General features: G+C 44.3%; 1 protein-coding gene across 1 annotated transcript in view; it reads right to left on the minus strand.

Moving 5' to 3' along the window:
* Nucleotides 1-5,636: 5,636 nt before the first annotated feature.
* The window catches only part of agmo (alkylglycerol monooxygenase), a 33,558-nt gene continuing 32,082 nt past the window's right edge, over nt 5,637-7,112 (minus strand). Inside the window, exon 13 of the mRNA XM_080540605.1 lies at nt 5,637-7,112. This exon is cut by the window's right edge and continues 1,112 nt beyond it. The gene's annotated coding sequence lies outside the window, so the exon portion shown is untranslated.

The following is a 7,112-nucleotide window of genomic DNA, read 5'->3' on the forward strand; positions in this document are numbered from 1 at the left end:
CACACACACACACACACACACACCCCCCCCCCCCACACACACACACACACACACACACACACACAGACGCACATACACCCACCCACACACACACACACACGTACACATACAATCAATGGACATGGGCTATTTGTAACATAAATATATAGTAAGGAGATATCAACATGCCACTCACCTGCAGGCTCACCAAGGCAAACTGCTAGAAGCACGGGAGTCGTCCTCCAGCCAGATGTTTACAGATGATGCTCACACACTTTCTCTCCCATGCTCACATACACACACACACACACACACACACACACACACACATCTCTCGTCCACACACTCACATTATGTCCCCCTTTCTGAATCTCCTGGAGCTGGAGGGCAGCGTAGGTGTTCATCAGATGGTGTGTGTGTGTGTGTGTGTGTGTGTGTGTGTGTGAGTGGTAGCCCCCTCGCTGCTGTATGTGTAAGAGTATGTGTCTGTGTGTGGGTGTGGGTGTGGGTGTGGGTGTGTTTGTGTAAGAGTGTTTGTCTGTGTGTGTTTGTGTGAGAGAGAGGGTATTTGTTTCGAGAGGCAGTCAGTGCTGGAGGAGAAAGAGAGGGAGAGAGAGTAAGGGGAGAGAGTGATAGAGAGCACAGAACGATCCTCCGCTTGTCCGCAACGATCAGTTCCCATACTCCTGCTTACGTCACACTCCTCCCTCCCCTCCTCCCCTCATCCCTTCCTCTCCTCCCCCTCTTCCCGCGTGAAGCTGATGCCCGTTGCTCTCTTTCTCTCTCTCTCTCTCTCTCTCTCTCTCTCTCTCTCTCTCTCTCTCTCTCTCTCTCTCTCTCTCTCTCACACACACACACACACACACACTCTCTATTTCTCTATCTCTCTCCCACCATTCTTGTTGCCGTGGTGCGCGTCAACATTAGCATGCAGCGTGGCAGGCGGTAACCGCGGCGACCTGTGGGAATACCTCTCTCTAGTGGACTGATGAGATGTGAGAGAAGAGGAGAAGTTGGAGGGGGAGGGTACGGGTACGGGAGGGGCCGTGTTCGTACAGGAAGTCCAATCAGACATGAATCAGGTGTAAAATTATTCTCCCCTCAGTCTGTGCTGCAGCCAAGGCCAGCCAGGCAGCCTGCGGCCAATTATGTTCAGAATCAATAATAAAAAAAAAAGGGATAGGCAGGGGGTTTGACATTCTCAAAACACACAGCATGTTTTTCTGTTTACCTAACGGCAATGTGGTTAGACTGAAAAGATGAAAGGACACCACAGTGCTATTCTGATGTGTTCACCAAGATAGTGAATACGAACACATTGTAGCGATAGTCGTTCTGAAAAGGGTGTATTTGAACATGTGTGTGTACCCATACACATCGATGTATGTATGTGTCACGTGTACAGCTTATGGTATGAAGATAAAGACATTGTGGCGATAGTCTTTCTGAAAAGTGTGTTTTTGAACATGTACTTGTAGTCATGCGCATGTAACACCTGCTCTACTGTCCCAGGCAGCCGTACAGTACATGGAACAGAACAACATGTCCTTAGGCATTTTGCTTATTGGACCACACCTAATGGCAGCAATTCATTTAACAGCCTGGGTTTACACAGCAGTAGCCATCGCTCACACCTTTCACAAAAACTCCTGGGAATTGCTGGTTCATCTGACCCGATTGCCTCTACATACTGAATTTGATAAAGCATGGGCAGAACAATGACCCGAAATAATCAAGAAAATGATTGACCAATGTGCCAATACCATCTGTCAGACACACACACACACACACACACACACACACACACACTCAATCACACATACACACAGGCGTACACAGGCACACATACATACACACACACTCACTCACACATGCACACACTCACACACCCACACGCACACACACACTCTCTGAATCTTCATAGCTGACAGGCAGTGGATATTACATTACCAGTCAGAGCAAGCCCAGTTGAAGTATTGACATTCACCCCCGAAGTGACTTTGGAGATTGTGTGACTGCTCATTGGACTGACACAGAACCATCATTACAACTCTCTCTTTCACCCCACAGACCGGCTCATCATTATGTATCATTAACACAGAGCCCATACACACCAGTCAATTTAATATGGATTTACTATACTAAGCATGTCATCGAATGTGCACTGACAGTACAGCTTTTGTAGTGGCTGTTCCCTATAGAAGGACTATAGATTCATAGATCAATGTGTTTGTACTGTTCCTTTTTGAAGAAGTATGGGTTAGCGTACAGTATGCCTCGTCCATGTATGATGTTGGACAAAAATCATCAATGTGCATTAGGTGAGTCAGACTGTCGGTTGAAGTGCTTCACACACGGCACACTGTACGTACGTCACCGGTCCCATGAATGAAAACAGTCTGTCGCTGTGGCGATGGCAAGTGCATAGATCGCATAGACTAGACAAGCATCATCGATACACTCATTACTGTATGTGACAGGGGAGGCTGGTGGAGGTAGAAATAGGAGGACGGGTTCATTGTGATATTGTAATGCATGGAACGGTATGAGTTAGTATGAGTTCCTCATTCAGTCCAATGCTTTGGTATGTGTGTCACACATGCATCATCAGTAACCTTGGTGTGATTGTAGTATGTGAATGAATTAATTAATTAATGAATTAATTAATTAATGGTCTAGTACTGTATGGTCTAGTACTGTACTATACTGTGATGTCACATGTAGCATGACTGCATACTGTGTTTTCTGTACCATTCATAACATGCTATGAGAATGAATCACAACACTAGCATCCTGCATAGTATGAAGCAATAGTATTAGACACGTGTGTCAGGCGCGCATCAACACACTGCATATGTTGCATGTTGACTCTCTGTAACACTGGTACGCCAGGTATATCGGATCTCAGTCAGTGTGTAAGTGATCATAGCAGCATCAAACCTAAAAATAGGCATTCTAATTCCTCGACAACCTCCCCATACAGATGTCAGTCTCGCTCCGGAGATTACAGTAAGCATCCTAGGTCTAAGTCATTCCATACACCACGCTCACACACACACACACACACACACACACACACACACACACACACACACTCCAAACGTGTGCTACTTCAATGCACACATAACATCACTACTAAGCCCAGCGTCCTATATATAGCCTGGGTATGGAGTCGCCTATCATAATGGGACTATTACATAAGTCCCCATCTACAGCATGTACCGTACACGCACATTAACACACCGCATAACTGTGTGTCCCCTGGTTTGCTGGCTCGCTATGATGTGACCCATCGGCCCAGCTGGGACTCTCACTGTAAATAACCCCCCCCCACCCCCCCGGAGAGGTGCAGGGGATCAGGGGAGCACGGGAGCGTGAAGTGATTGACAGCTGTGGACAACAGGACCTCCACTCCTCCACACACTGTCGTTGTACCGCCCCGTCTACTACCACTACCGATGACAGCCTCAACCTCTACTACCACTACTGATGACAGCCTCAACCTCTACTACCACTACCGATGACAGCCTCAACCTCTACTACCACTACCGATGACAGCCTCAACCTCTACTACCACTACTGATGACAGCCTCAACCTCTACTACCACTACTGATGACAGCCTCAACCTCTACTACCACTACCGATGACAGCCTCAACCTCTACTACCACTACTGATGACAGCCTCAACCTCTACTACCACTACTGATGACAGCCTCAACCTTTACTACCACTACTGATGACAGCCTCAACCTCTACTACCACTACTGATGACAGCCTCAACTACCGTCTACTACCACTACTGATGACAGCCTCAACCTCTACTACCACTACCGATGACAGCCTCAACCCTGGGTTCTCTGGGTTCTCCTGTCTTATCCATCTGTCCATCCGTCCGTCCGTCGATACGTGTCCGTCCCCCCGTCCATCGTGAGCAACAAGGCAGTGGAGAGTCAGATGGATGTGAGTGGAGATGATGATGATGATGTCTTGGAAGCAATCGTTTGGACTTCTGACCTCTTGCCCACTAGGGATATGTTTAGACTTGAGTAGTAGCATGCATGTGTAAGCGTGTGTGTTTGTGTGTGTGTGTGTCTGTGTGTGTGTGTGTGTGTGTTTGTGTGTGTGTGTGTGTGTGTCTGTGTGTGCGTGTGTGTGTGTGTGTGTGTGTGTGTGTGTGTGCGCGTGTGTGTGTGTGTGTGTGTGTGTGTGTGTGTGTGTGTGTGTGTGTGTGTGTGTGTGTGTGTGTGCGTGTGCGCGTGTGTGTGTGTGTGTGTGTGTCTTGTGTGTGTGCGTGTGGTGACAGAGGGACTTAACCTACCATCTCCAGTTAACAGTTGGTGCAGAGCACAAGGCCATTAACATAACATGACTCACTGGAACATTTTATGGCAGGAGGGAGAAAAACACCCATTTGTAGTTGTGGCTTTGCCCATCTGTTGGCTGGCAATGAAAACCTCCACAGAAAAAGAACTCATATATGATGCTACTGTGATCATATCAACCAAGATGTTTACACGCACGGCCGTCAGTGCAAGACCAGTGTTGGTGCTATTAGCATCGCCCTTGCATTGTGCTCCATGTTGCAATTACAAGAAATGTCAGAGGTGAGGTACTGAAATGTAATGCACATGGGGATGGCTGGGTGTGTTTCAGATGACTGCTAATGTGCTTTAGCGTTGGTCCAGTGAGTGGGAACACTCTTACACAAGTGCTTTGATGATATCAAACTGGCATAACATTAACTTCACACAGACACAGCCATGGGGAGGCCACGAGAGCTGTCCTGTCATTTAAATTACCTACAATCTTCCAACAGAGCAAGGGAAAAAAAGAGAGAAAGAGAAAAAAGAGACCTGAGAATATAGTGTAGCCTAGCTTCTTATTCATACTTTCGGCATTCATTGAGAATTCTTTCCGGAGTGTAATTCAATCAGGCAGTTTTAAGACGAGAATAGAACAGCGATGCATATGAATGAAGACTCATGCATAGCTGCATTGAAGCATCAATACATCTTACAATACAATCTTACAATGTTGCTATGACTACCCTACACCTTATTTCAAACTGCATCATCTAAGCAAACATTTTATTAACTTGTATTTATTAAAGTTAATTTGTAACTTTTATTTTATTTATTAACTTTTATACATTTTATTAACTCCATGAGAAGGAGAATGTTTTATTTGTTGTTATTTAGAGTACCACTCTTTTTATTTTATTTGCAGTACCACTCTAGAACAGCATATCTGTGACAGGGATGCAAACTGGTGATGGCCCAAAAAGGTGACAACATATATATTTTTGCCTGAAAACAAAGAACATTTATGAACATTGTTGACCTATTTCGAGGTAAAAACGGCTAAAAGGTGACAAGTTTGCACCCCTGTGTGAACCTAAAAGGCATTTTAGCAGTTGAGATGTGGTGTTGAATGCTTGATACTCGCAGAGGGGAATCTGCAGATCTTTTACTCACTCAATAAGTCTGTCTGCAAGTGATAAACAGGAGTCTGTAGATGACATTAATTTGTTAGATGACATCATGGAGCTGTTTGGATTTGACTTGACTGAAATAGTGCAGTACTGTAATCTGTCATAGAACATTTGAGGTGGTAATATTTCACTTGAACTTTCTGTCACAAAGTATATGACGCAATCAATGGCATAACAGATGTTTTAATGGTCATGGCGGCTGGTCCTCTGCTAAGCATAACAGTTGCCAACTTCCTCACCTGAGGATTGGTTTGTTGAGATTTAGGCGTAAAGGTTCCGATAAATGCTTGTCATGGTTGTCTCTTACTGCAGCCACGGAATAAATGAAATAAAAGATATGCTTTCATATGAAATACAATTATCTGTCAGTATCTTTCCAAGGAAGAGGAAGAATTTAACAGATTTGATAGAAAGGTACCATTTTGCTTCCAAGAAAAAAAAATCTGCTTGTTTGTGTTGTGTATTGCAAAAGAGGGTACCTTGTGAGATCTAATTCTCATTGAATGAGACAGTGGTATTGATTGTCTTTGCTGAGTGACATTTCCTTTTTTCATTAGGTTAAAGGGAGGAATTCTCCTAGTCTTATCAACAATGTTTCATGTAGAGAAGGCCCACTGCTACTATACTGCAAGTCTATAAGAGTCCATATCTAGACATAGTCAAAGACAATAACTGATATTTCCAGGCCTTCAGTGCAAATCAAGCAGCATAAAAGCATTGCACTTCAAAACACATCATCATTATGGGACTATTCCAGAAAGTATATTTTAGGATACATTTTAGGATGCTTTTAGGATAACTATGAGGTTCTGTTGGCCAAAATAATTTTATTTTGGGGCCATGTCAATGGTGGGCTGATAAGAAATATATTCGTAAAAATTGGGGGGTGAAATTGTCTTTTAAGTTCATGCTTTATGCCTAGATAGCAGCTCATACCAATACAGCTATTGTGCTATTTCTAATCTACCCTATCGACCAGTGAGCTTCATGCATATACTGAAATTATATGGCATGAGTGATAATGGGAGTGTACTGAGACAAGTAATCCGTTTAGATTAAATCCTGAAGCCTGCAGTTTTATATGTTACAAGCTTAAACAGAGTTATACAGTAGATTGTAATCTCAATTTAAAAACAGCATCGGTCGGTAAGACAAAAAATCCTGTCAGTGTTGTGTTCTGTTCTCTGAATAATTGTGCAACGCTTCCACTCCGCCAAAACTACCTGCAGTTAATAAAAGTGGAATAAAACAGGCCTTCCACTGAGCTCTCTGGTGGCGTACGGCTACATAAACGGTGACATTTGGAGGAGCGACTGCGTGAGATCAAACAGCGCTGAGGCGGGCTCTTTGAGACCCCAGCCGTACGTCTGTCTGTGCGTGAATAATTCAGCGCTCTCAAAAAAACAAAACAATAGTAAAAAGGACCAGGGATTTGTTGCTGACAACAGTGGTGAGGTAACGTCCCTCTGATACAGCTCTATCAACCCAGCGTGGTCATGCTGGGCAGATACATTTAGGAGTTGAAACACTGCATCTACTCATCGTTCCCCAGGTCTCTCCCATTCAACTATCCATGCTACCCATCTGATACTGTCCTCCACAATTTACCATAGGAAGAACAGGAATATTTTTGAATTAGAA

The sequence above is a fragment of the Nansenia antarctica genome, assembly GCF_963989245.1.
Source record: "Nansenia antarctica genome assembly, chromosome: 10".
In the NCBI taxonomy this organism is placed as follows: domain Eukaryota; kingdom Metazoa; phylum Chordata; class Actinopteri; order Argentiniformes; family Microstomatidae; genus Nansenia; species Nansenia antarctica.